Source organism: Chiloscyllium punctatum, chromosome 48, assembly GCF_047496795.1.
Source record: "Chiloscyllium punctatum isolate Juve2018m chromosome 48, sChiPun1.3, whole genome shotgun sequence".
Classification (NCBI taxonomy): domain Eukaryota; kingdom Metazoa; phylum Chordata; class Chondrichthyes; order Orectolobiformes; family Hemiscylliidae; genus Chiloscyllium; species Chiloscyllium punctatum.
The window spans coordinates 37433538-37455969 of NC_092786.1; the positions used below are offsets into that span (position 1 = coordinate 37433538).

Sequence of the window (22432 nt, forward strand, 5' to 3'; positions counted from 1 at the left end):
GAGAGAACAAGCAACTCTGTTGAAGAATCAGCTGGACTCAAAATGTTAACTTGCTCTCTCTCCATGGATGCTGCCCAACCCGACAAAAATAAAAAGGCTTTATTAGCTCTGTCACTTGGGAATCATTAATGGCCATCTTTATTAATGAGTCAATTCAAATTATCAATTGATTGCTTTGGAATTTTTTTCTGAAATTCACGTTTACTTTTGTGGCTGACTTGAAACAAGACCAGAAAATTCGCCTAGCTTGTCTCAAGGGAGAATTGTCAGGAAACTCTCTTGCCATGAGAGATAGTTCTAGGATTGAAAGTTACCAGGCTGAGAAAGGAATAGAACAGAAATAAACTGTCAAAAGTGAAACTCACTTTGTCTGGGTCTGGAGAAGTTGAATGGCTACTAGTAAGACACCAAAGTAGATTTGTTGTGTTTGAAAAAGGAAGAGTCCTATCCTGCAATTTAAAGTTCAAGTGGACTACAACAATTTGTTTAATCTATTGTGCTTTTTGTCTGTTCATGTTCAAGGGGCATAGAGAGAACAAAAACAGGTTCTGATTTTGAGAAAGTTAATCTTTTACTAAGTAGTTTTGACAGTAATGACAGCTCCAGATATCAGAGGGATATTACGCTGAAGAATATCAATAGATTGACCAAGCAATACAAATGAAGAGATGTCAGCCAAAATGAATGTCATTTGTTTCTCCAGGTGTTGAGTAATTCATTGCATTTCCAGTGTCTTAATGGATTTGATTTTGACTCATTAATATAGAGATTTCTTAATTGCATTTCTCAGTTCAAGTTTTAGCATAAAGCATGTTCAGCTGAAAATATTCATATTTTAGTATAAAAAGCACTCATATTTTGCCACCACTAAAATTCCATTGCATATTTCACATCTGCAGGACACCCAACAAATTCTTTAAGAGGATTGCACAGCAAAATATAAATGGAAGAAACACAGCAATCAATTTGCACACAGAATCCTCCATAAACCGGCAATATGATGACCACCATATCATCTGTTTTTTGGTGATAGCATTTCCAATATCGTAAGAGAGGACTTAGAAAGTGAAGCTGCAGAGAAAGCTTTTCTTCACTGTTGATGACCTTACATAACGTAGATTGCTGCACTCACTGTCCGAGTGACGGTTAGTGATGCAACACCATTTTCCTTCCCCTTGGAAATGGAAATTTTTTTAAAAAACAGTTGAAAGAAACAACAAGACCTGAAACTGCAAAATATCAGTGGAAGCATTCTCTCCTCCCCCAAATATCATGCCATGAAGCAATGGATTTAGTTAATTGTAGAAATTCATCGAGCGTTGTTCAATAAATGAAAAGGTTATGCTGACAAATAGTTGATAAATGTGCAATTTAAACCAAGATTCATACTAGTGATGCATGTTTGATTAACATCCTTATTCATAACAGTCTTTCCACTGATTCAGTACTTGCATTCTACAAACCATTTTGTTTTTGGCACAATGCACAGATAAACAAAAGCAGTTTATCTTCATTTCATACTTCCAGTATTGTATTGCAAAGAGAGCGCACCAAGTTATCGGTCGGCAATAAAGTGATTTGCATCCGGAATCAGGTGGTGGAAGTTTTTGTGCAATCATTTTGCAAGATAGCAGAACGTACAAAAAGACACCTCACACAGAATATTTCCAACCACAAAAACAAGGATCGAATACGGATGACAAATTAGAAAAAGGAATAGTTTCACTACAAAGAGGAAAATTATCAGAATTCGAGTGGCTTCCAGTGTATTCAAACTAACTAGAGCAGACGCTCATTTCAAATCTGCAATGGATAAATTTCTGTCAAGCAAAGGTATTAGAGATATGGATCAAAAGCAGGAATTTGGAGTTAGGTCACTTTCAGACAAGATCTCACTGGATGGCGGGACAGGGTTCAGGGGCTGAATGGCCTACTCCTGCATATGTTTGGTTTCAACATGAACAAGTGCGGTTTAAATTGTTGCAGTCAGTTGCATAATGCGTACATTTCTCCTCACTGATACATTACCTTAATGTATTTAGTTCTCGCTGAAGTACATTTCAAGGAGACTGTAGTCTTCTATCATTGGAACAAATGAGGAGGAGCTTTGGTGATCGCCCAACTTTGAAACATTCAGCCTTGCTGTGGCATCCCTGAATGGCATTTTTCATAGGTGCCAGTGGGTAGGACATCAGCAGCAGAGACACTGGCCAACTTTAAATTTAACTTTAATCTCGGATCAACTAAACTAACAGCATAAAGAATGGCACTATATTGAAGCTGGGACAATCCCAATAGGCAAGGTTTAGATACACTGGATAACCTATCAGCGACATCAGTGTTGACAAGATCAAACTTCAAATTGGCACTGCTGATAAATTCGAGGGAGGTGGCGCAGAGTGAGAGGATGCGAGCACTTTGACTCACTCCCTTAACAGATAAGGGAGATTCAGAAAATATGGCAATATTATTACTTTAAATAAACCCGACAATGTTGCAGAACAGTCGGGGGCGAGACTGATCTGTAATAGATGTAGAATCGTCATTTGGCAGGACTTAACATGATCCTCTTCCAGACCACATCATTTCAAATTCTGGATTCTTTTGAAATATTCCCTCAATCATTTTCACTCAGAGTTTGCCTTCAATGTTGGTGGTTCAATAGCAAGGGGTGGAACTACCTTGAAACATACACTTTTAACTGTAACGTCTGTGTTCTGGTTAGGCTGATACAATGTCTACTGGAGATGACATAAATAAAGCAAAAAACTGCTTCATTTTATTCAAAGCAGGTCAGGAGCAGCACCATGCATACCTAATATTAAAGTCCCAACCCAGTAACAGTACAGCAGGGGCCCAAGCACAAGTTAATCAGCAGAAGCAGGCTGTGATAGACAGAACAAAGTGATCCCACAGCCAATAGTTCAGAGTTCTACAGTCCTGCCACATCTAGCCAACAATATTTCTGAGGAGTAGGCCAACTGAGAGAGAGCAGGCATCTCCAAAAACAGAGTCATAGAGTTTTTACAGTTCAATAGAAAGCCCTTCGACCCACTGTATCATGTTAGTCACCAAGAATCCAAGTATTCTAATCCTATTTTCTGCACTTTGCCTGTTGCCTTGTTTGCAATGGCATTTCCAGTGCACATCTACATTTTTAAAAATATCTTGTGGTTCCCACCACCACCACTCTTTCAGGCAATAAATTCCAGATACTCACCACTGTTTGGGTGAAACATTTTTCGTCAAATCCTCTCCATACCCTCTACTCCCCATCCGCCCTGTCAATGCCCCTCAATTTTGTATAGCTCAGTTAGGTACGCCTTCTCTGCTTGAAGGAGCACAACCCCAGGCTATCTAGTCCTCATTTCTGAATTGCTCCAGTCCATGGAACATTCTGGTGAATTTCCACTGCATCCTCAGATCACATCCTTCCTATGGTGTGGCGAGATAGTGCATTTGTTGCAGGGCACCTTAACTGTCCTTCATCTTGGTGGGGGTTTATCTAAAGTAATAATGTTGCCACATTTTCAGAATCATCTTTAGATGTTAAAGGAGGGTTCAAAGTGCACCCATCCTTATTTGGATGGAAATGTAGTGTTATGACACGGCAGTGAACCCTTCTGTTAATTAAACTAAACATCCAGAAGTGCTCACCTCACCTCATAATCTGTTCAAATATGAGTGACAGAGAACTCCCAAATTCCACTATTAAAAGAAAATAATATAAATTTATTATTTAAGTCTCAAAGTGAACATTTTACAACAGGTATTCACAACTCTAATTCCCCCTTTCGCTTAACTGCTTATTACCTGCCTCCAACTCTATAACAATATATTGTTTCATTAAAACACTTATTAAAATTTAGTTTCAAAACCATACCGCGGCTGTCGTCTTCAGTGTCTTTCTTCTTCTGGCTGAAGATCTCCCTGGGTCATCTTCTTTCTTTTACTGTGAAGAGGTTTCATATGAAATGGTACCCTAAACAGAAAGTGTTTCAATATCTAGGTCTCTCTCTCTCTCTCTCAATGGCAGTTTCTCTGTCTTTTTAATATGCCTAACATAAGTTCATCTCCTTGGTTCGATGTTGGCAAAATGATAAATTCAAACTCGATTGCGTTTTAGTACCCTGGGGCATAAATTAAACTGATTGGTTAAATTCAAACTGTTGCCAAAACAGCAACCAACTCAGGTATCTATTTCACAGTCAAATGTTACATATTTTCATTTTTCAGTACTCTCTGAGATTGCTCTTGTAAGCTCTCAGTGCAGAACATCATTCACTCTCTCTTAAAGGTATAGTACGTACTGTCAACTTCATAACAATAGTGTAGAAAGGTCTGGAGAGAAAGCAGGAGATTGGCACTAGGTAATGCTGCTTGTATGAAGAGGTAGTGCAGGCACAATGGGCTGTATGGATGTCTTCTGCATTATAACAATTCTGTAATTCTGTGATTGAACTGCACAGTGCTCTAACAAGTGACCTGATTAACACTGTATACAGCTCCACCATAATGTCCTGGGTTTTGTGTTCAGTGGCATGACTTATAAAAGACAAGTATCCCATATGGTTTCTCAATCCCCTTATCGCCCAAGTCCTGCTTTTCTCAAGGATCTAAGGACATGTGCAGCAAGGTCCCTCTGATCCAGTAGACTTCCAAGGGTGTGAGGAGTGTATCCAATGCACCAGCATTGCTCATAGATCAGTCACTAATAGAAAGTAGCAAACAAAACACTGTCTTCAATCTGATTTCTTCTGCACATAATAATATTAAAAACTAGTCAAACTATGTCAGCTCCGTACAAACCTAGATGCAATTATGTCTGTGTTATTCACTGAAAGAGAAATCGCAGCCTGTTATTGGTTCACCTCTCAAGGACGTTCGTGTCCTCTCTCAAATGGGCAACAAGCCATAGGCTTGAATTCTGACCCTCCCAGTTCCTCATCTGTTAAACCGAACAATCAAGCTGCCAAAAGTTTCAACTCAAGGCTATCATATCAACACCTGAATCAGAAGTTGTGATCTACAGCTTCAGGAAATATGTGCAGTAAATGCCAAGGCCAAGAGACCACGATATAAAATACAATGCTTCTCAATAGATCAACATCATCTACTGCTTCCCCTTGAATTCAACTGGGCTCTTAATCTTCCCCATTAACTTCTTACATTAAATCAGGCATGCAAAGAAAGTACAAGTTTCTGCGAAATGTTCTTTGTGGGGTTTGCAAAGTTTTGGCATATTCATGCACACACTGCAAGTTCTCAATTGCTGTCCTTGTAATGCAACAAAAAGGTAAAAGACAGAGCACTCATTTGAAAAGACCTCTGCAGTTTAAACTCATGGCGCAGCTTTAAAAAATTAAATAGTTTCAACATTAGCTTTCAGGTCAAGGTGGCAGTTTCGTGGAACATCTGTTCCAGCTCGCTACAGAATCAGTACCAATACTGCAAAGAACAATGAGGGGTTTTAATTTCGGTATTTTAATGAATAGTATAAACACAGCAACTTTAAACCTACAGAGAGTACCTCAGTAATACGCTCAGAGCTTCGATCACTGGCATGCTGTGAGACACGCCTCAGCTGCTCCAGTTTTACAGAAGGTCAGGGGGAAAAAAAAGTCACAGGTTTATAAGGCAACTTCCAGTTGTGAATTCTGCAAGTTAGTGAGGGCCAGGTTCAGACCCACACAGCGATTATCTTCCAAAGACTATAGCATTTCATCACATATTGTTCTTTTGTTCAGGAAACAGTGGAAAAACAAAATTTCACTTGCATGTTAGTGCAGATCACCAACATCAGTCTTGAACATTTTACACCAACACAAAACGGGAAATCCCAAATTGTTCATGCCAAGCTAAGCTAGTGAAGTAAGGAACATTTACAGATAAAAGCCACAGTGTTTGCCCAGACTATCTGTTTGCTTACTTAAAAAAAAATACAAAAAATCTTTATGAAAAATTGCAGGTTTAATTTAACAATAATTAATTGTTAATAATTAATTGCAGCTTTAATTTAACAATAACTGCCTCCATAATGAAGGACATTCACTTTAAATATTTCCATGTGAAAGTCTGACAGACAGGATTTCATTCCATCTAAAAATGGTCAAATACTGGAGAGGCATGAACTCTTTATACAAGTCACATAGATTATCACTTATACACTCCAAAGTTTTTAAGTACTGCTCCATTTCAGCAACTTCCCCCTGTTTATTTTTTCATCTAGAAATAAGTTTAATCTGGGAGTTTTAGCCTGCACTCATCGCTCTGACATTTTTCCCTTTCAAGGATGGTAGAATAATGCAAGTCATCATTGGTCAATGGTTAGCGACATGTTTTTAAAATACATTAGCACGGCAGCACTTCTTTTTTCATTATGGTGCCAGTTTCAATTGATAAAAGTACTGCTTATTCAAACCACTACTTGCAAAAATATAAGCACTGGGGAAAATCCAAACTCCAACAGGCGTGAAATCTCTCCTATATCATGACATCATGAGAGAGCAGGCTGCAAGGCACACAATGGATATAACTCAATGGTATTGACAAAGGTTGTGACATCAAGTAGGGCCAATGGTAGAACCTGGAGACAATGCAGTGGGTTGGTCAGAAATAATTTGAAAGCTGTGCCAGACATTGTTTCTAAAATGGGTGGGACATTAAGGTTATTTAATGGAAAGCTGTCATTTTCTAAATGGCTTAATTATTGAGGGGATTGCTGAATGTGAAACTGAACCAAAGCACACAAAGATCTAAAAGGTCTTATGCAGAGCTAACTCCTCCCAGCTGGGCAGGAGGGTGAGAATGAGAAGATTCACAAATGGACACTACCTCTCATTGATAGTGACCCCAACTAATAAAGCAGAGAACAAAAGAGTAAGAGTTAAGTACTAAGGATTTTGGAGATTGGAAACAAAAACAGGAAAACTGTTGGAGAAACTCAGAAGGCTTGACAGCATTTGTGGACAGAGAAACAAAGAGTTAATGACTTGAGTCCAAGAATATTTTTTGGAATGGATAAGGACAGAAAAACTTTGCTTCTGAAGAGCAGTCATGTTGGACTCTTAATATTTAACTCAGTTCCTTCTTCAGATTTCTCCTCGTTTGCTGATGTTGCCATTTTCTCTAGAACAAAAGAAACCTCTCTACAAGTTCCAAGAGATAAGGAAACAGTGAGAAGGCTCAGCAGGTCAGGCAGCACCTGGTGGCAGAGAGGAAGTGCTAGTTTCAGGCCAACGACCCAATTGTTCCTGCAATGCTTCAGTTGCTCTAACTAGGGCTGAGATTACAAGATGCTGACTAGGAAATTTACATTCCTTCAGTCAAAAGAAATGTACAAGTTATTGCATTGATTTTGAATGGGGCTTCTGCCACTATATTGACCACTGCACATCATGACAAAGAGATGTCAGTATATTGTATACAGGCTGTTGGTCAGTGCTCCAGAATGCAATGAGGAAAGTGGGTCAAAGTGTATATAAACACAAATCAGGTGCAATGAATGTTATTTTCTGTATTGCCAATTTAAACCACTAAAAACAGCTTCCTGTACTACATTAAAGAAAAACAAGATCAATATAGGCATTGGGACGCTCACACTTATATTGCAACCAGTTGACTGGAAAACAGACATTCACACTTACAAATAACATGTGAACAACTTGCGCTTTCAGCGTCGGCAGTGTCCTCAGTATGGGGCATATATCACAGAAACATAACAAGGCCAGTTCCCCTGGCTGAACAGTAATAGCTTTTTGACTTGCAACATTATAACAGCAGTCAAAATGAAGGGTTTTTCCTTTTACAAAACCAAGATTATTAATAAAACTGCAGCTGTTGGAAATCTGAAATAAAAATAAAGAGACAATTCCAAGGCATTCTCAAATTTAAAACTCCAAGCTGGACTAGATTCAATGAGAGCTGATATGACCACAACTGGAAAACCAATCTAATTCTGGATCTTATAAGAACAATTAATTTTATAACTGGAAGACAACCAATGAAAAAACAAGTAAATGTTTCAACTTTGATTCAGAAATTTTATTCCAGCAAACAGACAAAGTCGATTGCAACAAGAAACAAAACTGAAAGGATACCTTAGCAACATATATTCATACAAGGGCATCTTATCAATTACTGAATCCCTATTTGCTTTCTCGCTGCCCTTGCCGTATGCAGTTTCCTGAACCTGACCCTCCCCAAATTGGCATCAGAAAGAAAGTAAAGGTGGTACCCAAGAAAAAGGAATCGGATGACTCTCCCATCTGATCAAGTATGCTTTTCACTGTACGCTAAAATAAAACCCTCAAGAAGTGCAACAGTTGAAACACATTCTGGGAATAGGTTCTGACTAAGCAGGAAGAAAAACATCCAACTAACACCATGAAGTTATCAAACTACAGTGCTGTTCTGTTAGCAGAGTACAGATGGTTAATTGAGCCCTATTGATCGTGCACTTTATAAACTGGCCTCTACTTTCTTTGGTAGATGAGAAAATCAAAATCCATTTACCAATGTTACCCAGCGACCTCTTCCTCCATCTCCATATTAGATATCAGCATTAAAAGAGGAAACTTGAAAGGGTTCAGAAAAGATTTACAAGGATGTTGCCAGGGTTGGAGGATTTGAGCTATCGGGAGAGGCTGAGTAGGCTGGGGCTGTTTTCTCTGGAGCATCGGAGGCTGAGGGGCGACCTTATAGAGGTCTATAAAATCATGAGGGGCATGGATAGGGTAAATATTCAGGGTCTTTTCCCTGGGGTGGGGGAGTCCAGAATGAGATGGCATAGATTGAGGATGAGAGGAGAAAAACTTAAAAGGGACTTAAGAGGAAACTTTTTCACGCAGAGGGTGGTGTGTGTATGGAATAAGCTGCCAGAAGAAGTAGTGGAGGCTGGTACAATTACAGCATTTAAAAGGCATCTGGATGGGTAGATGAAAAGGAAGGGTTTAGAGGGATATGGGCCAAGTGCTGGGATTCGATTTGGTTAGGATATCTGGTCGGCATGGATGAGTTGGACCGAAGGGTCTGTTTCCAGGTTGTACATCTCTATGACTCTATGAATGAGCCTCAGTGGTCAAAGGATAGCGCAGCTGGTCAATAGATAAGGCAGTACTGTCCCACATGTCAGGACAGCAGCTCCACATCATTTCCCCACTGCCAGCTTATTTTCAAACCCTGTGGGTTCGCTATCCAGTACCCAGTGAAAATTTTTTGGAAGGCTTAAGCATTTTTTTCGCCTGGAGGAAGAACACCTCATCTTCCGCCTCGGAACACTTCAACCCCAGGGCATCAATGTGGACTTCAACAGCTTCCTCATTTCCCCTTCCCCCACCTCATGCTAGTTTCAAACTTCCAGCTCAGTTACTGTCTCCTTGACTTGTCCGACCTGCCTATCTTCTTTTCCACCTATCCACTCCACCCTCTCCTCCTTGACCTATCACCTTCATCTCCTCCCCCACTCACCCATTGTACTCTATGCTACTCTCTCCCCACCCCCACCCTCCTCTAGCTTATCTCTCCATGCTTCAGGCTCACTGCCTTTATTCCTGATGAAGGGCTTTTGCCCGAAACGTTGATTTCGCTGCTCGTTGGATGCTGCCTGAACTGCTGTGCTCTTCCAGCACCACTAAACCAGCTTAAATGTATCATCCACTGCATATTAAACCGCAAAATCCCTCAAGGGATGCAAGAGTTGGAATATTTCATTTTATGAATGGCTCCAGGTTAGTCAGCTGCACCAATATCCAATTAATACAATGTGATGATCAAAATGCAGCAAATGCCAAGCAAAATTCACAACTTGGTGCCAAATGAACTGAACTAGCAACCTGAACTAGGAACCTCAGAATAAACCACAGAAGCTTCTTCAAATTCAGAATAACCCAGTTTGCAGAAACAAATCCAAAACAGCACATTTCCCTGTGGCCAGATGATGTCAAACCTTTTTATCTAATGAAAAAAAACCCTCAAGGGTGTTATATATTTTAACATTTTTTAGAAAAATACCCAATGGGAATCTTTTTACTGCCTTGAGCCTCTTCATAGAATCCCTACAGTGTGGGAGCAGACCAGACCATTCAGCCCCATCAAGTCCACACCACCCCTCCAAAGAGCATCCCACCCAGACTCACCCCCATACCCCTGCATTTCCTTTGGCCAATCCACCTAATCTGCACATCTTTAGACTGTGGAAGGAAACCAAAGCACCTGGAGGAAACACCCCACAGACACAGGCAGAATATGCAAATTGCACACAGACTGTTGCCTGAGGCTGGGATTGAACTTGCGTCCCTGACACTGTGAGGTAGCAGTGCTAACCACTGAGCTACCATGCCTCTTGTAACACCTACTCAATTAAATGCAGGATTTACAGGACTGAATTAATTCTGAAAAAAAAATCTCCTGATACCCAGCTATTAATTGCTGAATATTTTCAATAGAGCGACATGACCTTGTGGGCAGATAAATTAAAAGATCATAACCAAAAAGTAAATAATTGCAATGCTCTCACAGTGTTATTGGTAGTGCCCACACATTAGAAATCTTCCAAAAGGATCAACCCTCTGTTCAAGACTCAGCTAATTGAGCAGGTTATAAATATCTGAACAAGTTTTATCACTTTGCAATTAATAGACTGGTAAATCACGCGATGTGGCTCAGATCTTGGAATTCACTCCAGGCTGAATTACATTGTAGGGTAAATACAAGTGCAACTCATATCTGCTGTCTCATTGCATTATCTTAAACAGGTTTTGATAAATACCATTGATGCATGCCATAAAGCAGCAAGTGCTTTGTTTAAGGAGTGCCATTAGCAATGGAATATTTTCAATTATCAGCAATCCAAAAATCAAATTAACGAGAAATGACAGAAATAGCAAGTCTAAATCCTGGAAGACTCAATGGTTGGAACAAACATATCCATCAGCCCTGCTATACCAAGGATTAGATGAAGGACCAAGGAAGTCTTTAAATGATGAGCACCAATTGTAAATGTCACAGGGTTCCAGTTTAAATCTCATGCCAGCATAATTTTGATGTAGCTCCACCGCCCTCGTTTACCTTCTTTGGATTTTTATATTTTTGGTTATAGTGGGCAGTGTTTATGGCTTATTATTTGTAAATTGGTGACTGGATTTTGAACAAAAATTTTAAATATCCCACTCTATAATAAAAATCAAAGTTAACATTCAAAGTCCAGCTCTTCCTCAGTACTGTACTGACAGAAGCACTACCTTCTGAAGGTGCTGTCAAATTAAGGCCCCATCTGCCTGCTCCAGTGGATACAATGGATCCCATTTACACTAATTAAATAAATAAAAAGACAGGAACATTAGCCCTGGTGTCCTGTAAAATACTATTCCTTCAAACAACCCACAAAAAAAAAACAGATTCACTGATCTTACCAGAGGATGAGCAATAACTGCTGGTCAACCCAGCCACACTCATCTCACAAATGATTGGGGGAAAATAAACTTGTATATTGTCTGTGGGAGTGGCTGAGTGCAAAATGACCTGCCCCATTTCCTGCATTACAACACTGACTGCACTTCAAAAAGGTATTTCACAGGCTCCCATATAATTTTAAAATAGCCTGATGATTATGAAAAGCGCTATGTAAATTCAAGTCTTACTTTGTGAAAATTAGTCAAGACATATTAGTCAACCTTAGCAGTTACGGTCATTTGGAATTGTAGTCACTACGCCAAACAAAGCAGATGTCTCAGGAAATTCCTTCCAGTGACCTTTGCTTTCAACATAGAGCAAAACATCTCATGCATTTAATGAAAGTCATTCCACTCATTGACCAACATGGACCGTTGCCAAAGCAACCAAAAACCACTGAATCAATTCACAGATACCAGAAGGAAAAATGATGGAGGAATTGAATTACCTGGTCAGTATTGGAAGACTTCCCGGTAAGGACTGGACCTTGAGATCGAAGGCCTGGAAAAAAAACAACCAGTCGGACAGTGAAGTTAATGTCCCCTTTTCATCCTTCCCCTCTCCCCATTATTTGCTACAAATCTGGAATTAAAGCAAATCCCGCCAAATATCTGGGAGCCATGTTGCCCAGGCTGCAAACCCAAAACAGAAAGGAAGCCAGGAATCACTTCTGATTGAGTTATCAAGCTACCAATTGCTACTGGAGCCCTTTATCGTGTGCTTGCAGTCATTCTGCAAAAGCAAAAAGATAATGGGGAGCTTTTTTTTAAAAAAGCATTGCTCATTCTAGCTCACAGTATTATCCAAGGTTCTACACTGTTTGCCATAGCAGCATTACCACCAAATCAATTTACAGAATTACGGAGTTGAGATGAGAGATAAAGGGCTGTATTCAGTCCGGACTTGCTTCTGAAGAAAGAAAACATTCTAACAGGATATAGCATGACTCATTTTGTGGAGCTGGAAATGTTAAACTGAAGGATAGAGTAAACAGCTGATAATACTGCAGTCTTCAGACGTGACAAATACATAGGCCAAGGTCTCCATGTAAGTCACTGACATTTAATTTTTTTTAAATTCTAATTTTTTAAAAAACTGATAAATAAAACAAGAGACAGAGCAAAAAGAGATTAGCCCCTTTCCTGGATTCAAACCTATTTATTTATTCATGACTCAAGTAAAAACTCAGACTACAGAAGGGGCCTCAGCTAGTTTGTAAGGATCCTAAAGCTGGTTACAGAAAACATCTTCAAATTATGCTTCAAAGCACAAACGTGGTTGAACATGGCTAGACTGGTTTGCACGCACAAACAAGTAAAAGGTGACGTTGCCAAAGACCATTGGGCTGCTCCTTGATTGGAGAGGGACAGAGATGTGATGATGGTTTAACCTGAGGGTCACCATGCCTCAGGTGAAGAAAAGGGTTAAGAGGAGGCCCTCTACATGGTAACTCAACTGGTGCAGGGTTGAGAGGAGGTTCCCTACATGGTAACTCAGCTGGTGCAGGGTTGAGAGGAGGTTCCTTACATGGTAACCTCAGCTGGTGCAGGGTTGAGAGGAGGTTCCCTACACGGTAACTCAGCTGGTGCATGGTTGAGAGGAGGTTCCTTACATGGTAACCTCAGCTGGTGCAGGGTTGAGGGGAGGCTCCCTACATGGTAACCTCAGCTGGTGCAGGGTTGAGAGGAGGCTCCCTACATGGTAACCTCAGCTGGTGCAGGAATTGAACCCACACTCTTGGTATCACTCTGCATCACAAGCCAGCCATCCACCTGAATCAGCTAATGACCTCCTATAAATACATACATTCCAGTTTATAGGGTGCATTTTATTATACGGCATAAATGCAAGTTGCTGTTGTGTTGATGTATTTTTTCTCTCTCTCAGGACCTTCCTCGCAGTGGATCAGAATAAAGATGGAAGAAAGTGAGTGGCATCAGCAGCGGTGAGTTTACAGAAAATAACTGCCAAACACTTGAAGCAGATATTGTTGATAACCATTTCTGCTCCTTTCTGAAACGGCCATCGTTGAAGAACCAATCAGCGTTTACTTCAGGTTGTGGTGCTTTAACTACAGTAGCTGCTGCAGAGCACATTGAGACTGGAGAGCTAGTTTATACAATTTGTAAACTACACAGAAAGCCTGTGAGGTGCCTCTCTGAATGAAAGCATTAGCCCATCTATTTACTACCTTAAAGTGTCTTATAAGCCCAGAAAATATTTGTTGCATACTATGTCACACAAAGTGACAGTAAAGAGCTTGAGTCTTACTGCAGAGTTCTTCAGTGATGCAGATCGAGAGGGAGATTAGGTACTTGGTCAAATTACACTCCAGTACCATCAGCAAGGCTGGCAAATGCACAGCACCAAGAAACGCTGCACTGTCAGAGGTGTCGTCTTATGGACAAGATGTTAAATATTACCTTCCAGGCAAACATAGAATTTCCTTGGCACTGTTTCAAAGACAACCAAGAGTGTTTCTCCTGGTGCACGTCCAATATTTATCCCTCGAGCAGCATCAATAGGTTAGGTGCTGTTTGTGGGAGTTTGCAAAGTGGTGATCACATTTCCTAAATTCCAGCTGGAATTTCAAAAAAATGAAGGTTGGTCAACAGTTACTTTACCTGCAGCGTTGCTTAGGTTATCCCTCTTAACACAAGAAACTGTGTTTGTTATAATGGTATTGGACTTTTATTACGACCAATATAATTAAACATTAGTTTACAACAGAAAGCACTGAGAGCAGCAAACTTCCAATAAAGTGTCATGCTTCAGCTGACCCCTGGGTAAGATGGAATGTGAGACCTTTGTAGCCTCAGGTCACAAACTGTCATAAAGTGATGGTATCATGATATCTTTTAAAAGGTTTAGTGATCCATGTGATGTAACACAAATAGGCGGGGGGATTTCAAGACTAGGGGGTATCATTTTAAGGTGATTTTAAAAAGACGTAAGAGGCAAAGTGTTTACGCAGAGGGTGGTGTGTGTGGAATAAACTTGCTGAAGAAGTGGTGGATGTGGATACAATTCCAATTTTTAAAAGACGTTTGGATAAGTACATGAATAGGAAAGATTTGGAGAGACATAGGCCAGGAGCAGGCAAGTGGGACTAGTTTAGCTTGGAATTATGTTCGGCATGGTCCTGTTGAACTGAAAGGTTTGTTTCCGTGCTGTATGACTCTATGACTCTATAATGCTTGGAGCATCTTAAAGTTATGAAGGATGCAACTTAAGTTCAAAGATGAATTTGGTTTGATGCCAACAAATGTTTGGCACAAATCTCTAACTGGCCTCATCAGTCACATACATCTAAAGCTCACATTCTTGCTCATAAGGAAAACGCAGAAGTCTCCAAAGAGTCAGACAGTAATCAAAACAAACAACAAAGAAGATAATATACACAATGTTCATTGAGCCACTTTGGAAAATACAGCTCAGGAAGTTATGCTTCGAGTCATTATTAAAGTTTTAATATCAAGAAGCAATCACTGGAAGGAACTAGGAAAAACTAATCACCAAGTTGTCCCCACCAACTCTGTGTGGCAAGGATGGTACGGGAATGATTAGGATCAATTAAGACAGGAAGTTATTCGGACAGTGTACGGGGGCAAGTCAGGAAGTTAAAAGAGATTTGAAGACATGGCTCATAGTTTAGGGCTGGGTTTGTAAGTTAAAGACTATTTTAAAAACCAGGGGACAGAGTCTTAAACTGCTTACCCTTTACTCCGAAACTGAGATAAGGAAGAATCTTTTCAGAGAGTAGTGAACCTTTGGAATTCTTTACCCAGAGAGCTATGAAAGCTCAATCACTGAGCACAGACATGGCAGAAATTGCTATATTAATTACAGTAAAGCAAATGGCGAAAGCATGGGAAAGTAACATTATGACAGATGAGCCATGATCTAATTGAATGATGGAATAAGTTCAATGGGCTAAATGGCCTACTCCTGTTCCTTAATTAGAACTCCACATGTCAATGTCCCAACCCAGTTCAATTCCATTTGAAGTATCAACCAGGGAAAGTAAAATGGGCAACTGGCACTCAAAGATATTGGAGCAGAGATCCAAGTTAAACAATAATACTATTGTATAATGTCAGCTAGTGTTCTATTGAATGCTTTTAATTTCAATCCAGGAGTTGGCTTATAACATTTATTCAGAAAATTTATTCTGAATTTCATTCAAAGGTTCTTTAAATGTTAGCATTAACAATAAATTTCAGTGGCTTTCTCTAAAATATTAGACTTTTTTTAAAAAGACTTGCATTTATAAAGTGTCTTTGACTAGAACTTGCAAAGTGCTTAACAACTAATGCAGTACTTTTTGCTGTACAGTCACTGTTATAGTACAGGAGACACAGTAGTCAACAAACTGTCATGACCAGCAAGATGATATGGACGGGTAAATCTGTTAATTGATGTTGATGAAGGAATAAATGTTGGCCTTGATAATGTGGTTAATTCCTCTCAGGACTGCATGGGAGTATCGCCATGGATTTTTGAATGGTGCTGGAGTCTGCCAATTATAACTCAGAGGCAAAAGTGAGAACTGCAGATGCTGGAAATCAGAGTCTAGATTAGAGTGGTGCTGGAAAAGCACAGCCAGTCAATCAGCATCCGAGGAGCAGGAAAATCGATGCTTCAGACAAAAGCCCTTCATAAGGTTCGGATGATACCTGGTTGATACTTCAAATGGAATTGAACTGGGTTGGGACATTGACACGTGGAGTTCTAATTAATGAACAGGAGTAGGCCATTTAGCCCATTGAACTTATTCATAAGGTTCCAGCACCACTCTAATCTAGACAATTATAACTCAGATGCAAGGATGCTACCAAATCAAGGTGGAAATTTGGAAAGATTGTTTGCATTCAAATCCAAGGAGTATTATTGTGAACCAATAAGTTCAGGAAGAAAATAAAAGAATTTTATAGAAATGCTTCATAGAAGCATTTCAGAGAAGCTTCACTTGACCATTTGCAGGGATCAAGGGGTTACTGTGAGGGTAGGCTAAGCCTGTACCGAAAGGAATTTAGAAAATAAAACAGGTGTAGTGTTATTGAAACACAAAAGATCCTGATATGATCTTATTAAAAGGTGAATTGCTGACTCATGTTCCTGGTTTTTATGGGACCATCATTTTATTATTATTTTAACCCAGAACCAGAAAACATGTTGCTGTATATGACCCAACAAATGTGAGAAATTAATTATCACCATCTCCATGTATTGAATCCAATCATTAAGCAATTATATAAGACAAGAACAACCGATGACTATGTTGAGTGTTGGTTAATCAAGGGCAGAGTGGAACATGGTCCATATATAGTCACAGACACATATGAAGTCAGAGCAGATGTAAGCCACATGGACCTATGGTCTGCTCTGCCATTCTGTAAGATCAAGGTTGATGTGTTTCTTTCTCAAATTCCACATTTCCTGCTAACCCTGAGAACCCTAGATTCCCAGCTTAGCAAGAAACTACCTCGACCTTAAAAATATTCAATAACACCATCTCTGCTACCTTCTGAGGCAGAGAATCCCAAAGTTACAAAAATGTCTGAAACATAAATTCCTTATGTTAAAACAGTGTTGGCTAGTTCTGAACTCAGTAACAAAAGGAAATATCCTTTCCACATCTGCCTCACTAAGATCATTCAGTATACGTACACACATCAATCAGGTCACCCCTCACTCTTCAAAACTCCAGTAGAAACAAGCCCAGCCTTTTCAACATATCCTCATCAAACAACCTGCTCATTTCAGGTATTAAACTGGAAAACCACTTCCAAACTATCTCCACTACATTTGTGTCCTTCCATAAATGAGTAAGCGACAAATGCACACAATATTTGAGATGTGGTCTCACCAATGTCCTCTACAACTGAGATAAAACACTCTTACTTTTATCACAGAATCTCAAAACTGTTAGTGCAAAGAAGGTTATTTTTGCATCAGGTCTATACCCAGTCTCTGAGAAGTATATCTTATTGTCAATCTTCTGCCTTTTCTCCCCGCAACCCTGCATGTTGTTTCTATTTAACTAATTATCTGGTGAGCTCTTGAATGCCTCATTTGAATCTCCACCACTCAATTCTAGAACCCCACTGCATGAATAAATGTATCCTCTTGCAATTGCTTCTTTCACAAAATAGTTTTAAAAACTGCGCCTTCTCATTCTCATTCATTTTCAAGCTGGAAGTCTCTACGCTGTACAGATCTCCCTCAATTTTGAAAACTTCTAACAAATCTCTGCTGAGCTTTCGCATCTCCAAGATAAATAATCACAACGTCTCCAATCTATCTTCATAATAAAAAAAGTTTTTCATCCCTGGAGCCATTCTCGAATGCAGTCACATCTTCCCATCGTGTCTAGCATTCTCTGCTCTTGTTTGCTATGGTCCTCTCAATGAAGTCCAGATTACTGAATGCTTTATTAACATCTCTCTCTACTTGTCCTATCACGATTAATTACATACCAGTATGGACTCAGATCTCTACTCCTGTACATCTTCTATTTCACACAGCCTCTATGTTCTTTGTACCAAAGCATAACACCTTGCACTTTTTCATATAGAATTTTAAATACAACCTATCCACTTACTGCACCAGGTTGTCAGTATCCTTTTGAAGTTCTACACTGCTATCCTCACGGCTTAGAACTCTCCCATGTTTTTGTCATCTGGATCAGGAAGAGCAAGAATCCCAATCCCAACCACTGAGGAAAGCCACAACAAAATTTCATCCAACTCAAAAATAATCCATTATCCATTATCATTTGTGTGCTATCTCTCAGCCAGTTTTGTATTCATATTATCACTGTCACTTCATTCCATGACCTATAACATATTCCTCACAAGTCAGTCATGTGGCACTGTATCTTTTAAAGTCCATGAACAGCCTTCCCCTCATTACCCCTCTTTATTACATCTTTGAAACATTCCTAGTTAGCTAGACACAGTTTTCTCCTTAAGAAACCCTATGCTGAATCTTCCAAAACTAACCAATGTGACTTTTCGTTCTATCCTGATGAATTGTTTCTAGAAGTTGCCCAATCACCAAAGTTAAACTGACTGGCCTGTAATTACTGGGAAATGTTTACAATCTTTTTTTGAACAAATACATACTGTTTGCAATTCTTCAATTCTCAGGAATCAGACCCAGTCCAAGGAAAATTTCAAGATTATTGTTAGTATCTCTGCAATTTCCACTGTCATTTCCACAATATCTCTAGATGCAGCTCAACCAGATAAAGGTGGTTTATCAACTTTAACTACCAACAACTTACCTAATATCTCCACGTTATCAATTTTAAGCCTTTCTAGTGACTGAGTTTCCCCTGCTGGAACATTGGCCTGGGTAAATAATGACTCATGCGAAGTGTGCATTCAACACATCAGCCACATTCTGAAGTGTAAATCCCCTTTTTAGTCCCAAATCAACCCTACTCCTCCTTCTGCCACCTTTGGAAGACTTTGGATTTTCTTTTTCATGATCTCTCTTTGCTTCCTCAGCTCCCTGAAGAACCTTCTGTATTCAGCTTGGTTCTCAGCTGAATTTTCTGTGTGACACCTACCAAAAGCACACATAACTTCACTTCTAACCAAATACCTCTGGATTTCAGACATACCTTTCCCCTTTGAAGGAACATAGCTTGAGTGAGCCCAAGTACTGTTTTTTGAGTGCAGTCCCTTGTTAACCTTACTTACTTCCCACCAACCTTTCATTCCAGTCTAATCAATTCAGTTCTGTTCTTGCTGCAGTGAAGTTGGGTCACCACCAAACTCTCAACCCATTCTCACCAGGGGTTGATTAAGTTATTTTCCACCATCATCCTAAACCCTATGATAGAATGGTTGCTGTCTCCTAAATGCTCCCTGCTGTCACTTGAACTATTTGATTCATCTCAATCCCAAGAGCCAGGTCTAGCAGTGTCTCCTTTCACATTGAAAAGGACACACAGCTGTATAAAATTTACCAGAACACTGTCCTTCACAATCCTTTACGTTACCAGGATCCCAGTTTATATCCATGGCTTTAAAGTTTTCCCTATTCTATGACCTTTACACTTCTCGAAATTTCCTTACAAATTTGTTCCTCTATAAACTTGCTACTAGTTGGTCGGTCAGTGATCACGCTCTAATTGCATGCTTATTTATTAACTCTAGCCAAATCAATTGTATCATTTAACTGTCCGAAATATCCTCTGTCTCTGGTATTGCAAAGCTCACCTCAAGCAAAAAGGTGAGCCACACCCCTTCTCTTATTTTCCTTTCAATCTTTGGTGATACCTCATAGCCAGGAATATTTCACACCCAGATCTGCCCTTAAGCTATGTCTTCATTATTGTTGCACCACAATCCCAAAAGGCAGTCTGTGTCTGTAAACTCCCCAGTTTTATTAACTATACTACCTGCACTCACACACATGCAGCATAACCCTGAAGTAGACTTCATTGCTCTCTCCTTTATTCTGACTTCATCTTAAAATTTACTAATTGTTATTATAATGCTATCTATCTCCCAGCATTCCATGCACCCTAATACTAATATTCACTTCTAGCTCCCATTGATGTTCAGGTCATCTCATAATAAAGGCTAGCATCCCATTAGACTTCTTAATTACATGCTGTACTCTCACACTAACATTTTGTAACTCATGTTAGAACATTCTCTGCACCTCCAATTTCTGGAGTCATTCTCTTGTCAGAATGAAATGTTTCACAGTTTTCCAAACGATACTCCATCTGTCCACTCATTTAACAACCTATGTCTATCTACAAGCACCTTTTCACAGCATATTTTCCTATTTATTATCTGCAAATTTAACCATCATGCTTTCAGTACCGTCGTCTAAATCATTGACATAAATTGTAAAAAGCTGACGCCCCACGACAAACCACAGTAGGACTTCATTCATCACATCCTGCTAACAAGGAAAAGACCCATTCATACATACTTCATTTTCTGCCATCCAGCTGATCTCCTATCTGAGCTAATCACTTACTCGCTACACTGTGAGTTCTTACCTTACAGCAATACATTATTTGTGGCACCTTGTCAAATGTCTCCAAGGAGAGTACATTTACATGCTCCACTTGACCCACAGGCCATGTTACTCAGGGTCTTGGAGTCAAACAGACCCTTCGGTCCAACCAATCCATGCCGACAACACCAATTCATCTACTACCTCATTAGCCACGACTTGGAAGACCTTGTGGTGAAGTCCATCAGCACCCAAGGACTCATCAGCCTGCAGTTTCACCAGTTTGCTCAGTAACATTTCCCTAATTATTATAATTTGACCAAGTTCTCTCCCCTCCACCTCCTGATTTGTAGCTAATACCTGAAGGGTTTCTGTATATATTTTAATCAACCTATTCAGAGATCTTATGCCACAGTCTGGAGCAGGCAAGACTTAACCTCATCATTCCTGGCTCGAAGGTAGGGACACTGCCAGTGTAGTATAAGAGGCCTGATGGGATATTTTTTGAATGAAGACAGTTATGATGAAGACAGAAGCAAAATATTTGGTTGTTTCATCCACCACTGCCTTGTAATTTACTATTAAACACTTTGTTCTCACTCAGAAGAGCAGCTCTCACTTGACTTATTCTTTTCTTTTTTAAAGGGCTAGAAGAAACATCAATTTTTATATGTTCCCCTCAATCTAATTTCTCCCCCTTGATTCGTGTCTCATTGCCGTGTTTATCTTCTGTCCAGTCATCTGACCTGCCACTCATTTCTGTGTCTTTTTCTCAGGTCCAACGCTTTCCTTGCCATCCAAGTAGAGGAGCTAAGTCCTGTGTTTCTAATATTCCGAATATTCCTGAAATATTCCCTTAAATGTCTGCTACTACTTGCCTTTTGATCTACCCCCAGCGTACTATTCCAGTTTGTTTCACCTGGTTCAGCTTTTACCCAGAGTTGCCCCTATTTACATGTGAAATACTCATCTTAGACCCACACCTCTCTCCTCCAAACTGAAATTATAGTTACTACTATCCAGGGGCGCTTTTACTTATTTAAATCTGGCATATTAAACAATACCAGGTCTAATCTACCCTGTTATCTGGTTGATTCCAGTCCAGCTGATATTTTTGACAGTTAGCCATCACAACAAGCACAGCGGCATAGAGTCATAGAATCATACAGCATGGAATCAGACCCATCGGCCCAATTTGTCCATGCCAACCAGGTTTATTAAACTGAATGAGTCCTATTTGCCAGCTTTCAGCCCTAATCCTTCTAAACCCTTCCTATCCATGTACCCATCCAGGTGCCTTTTAAATGTTGTAATTGTACCAGCCTCTACCACTTCCTCTCACAGCTTTTTCCATACACACACCATCCTCTGCGTGAAAAACTTGCCCCTTAGGTCCCTTTTAAATCTTTTCCATCTCACCATAAATCTATATCCTCTAGTTTTGGACTCCCTTACACTGGGGAAAAGGCCTTGGGTATTCACCCTCTCCATGCCTCTCATGATTTTATAAACATCCATAAGGTCAGCCCTCAATGTCCTATGCTCCAGGGAATAAACTCCTAGCCCAATAGTCTCTGTGGCACAACTGGTCAGCGTGTTTGGATGTTAACCAAAAAGTTGATGGTTCGAAACCACCCAGGGACGGAATGCTCTTGGTTCTCACTCCAACTGCTTTCTTATGGGTGGCTCAGTGGTTAGCACTGCTGCCCCACAGCACCAGGGACCTGGGTTCAATTCCAGCTTCGCACGACTGTCTGTGTGGAGTTTGGACATTCTCCTTGTGTCTGCGTGGGTTTCCTCTGTGTGTTCCGATTTCCTTCCACAATCCAAAGATGTGCAGGTTAGGTGAATTGGCCATGCTAAATTGCCCATAGAGTTAGGTACATTAGTCAGGGTAAATATGGGAAATGGGTTTGGGTGGGTTACTCTTTGGAGGGTCAGTATGGACCAGTTGGGCCGAAGGGCCTGTTTCCACACTGGAGGGAATCTAATCTAT

The 22432-nt window shown here is 40.0% G+C and overlaps 1 protein-coding gene across 9 annotated transcripts in view; it reads right to left on the reverse strand.

Annotated features, from left to right (window-relative positions):
• The window catches only part of rab27a (RAB27A, member RAS oncogene family), a 134577-nt gene that overhangs the window by 99335 nt on the left and 12810 nt on the right, over window positions 1–22432 (reverse strand). For 5 of the 9 annotated variants that reach the window (XM_072564961.1, XM_072564962.1, XM_072564966.1 and 2 more), the window contains exon 2: window positions 11900–11952. The exons of 2 other annotated variants lie outside the window; for them this stretch is intronic. The gene's annotated coding sequence lies outside the window, so the exon portion shown is untranslated. Of the gene's footprint in view, window positions 1–11899; window positions 11953–13874; window positions 14033–22432 lie in introns of all 9 variants that reach the window. 2 more of the 9 variants (XM_072564967.1, XM_072564964.1) reach the window with 1 other exon arrangement.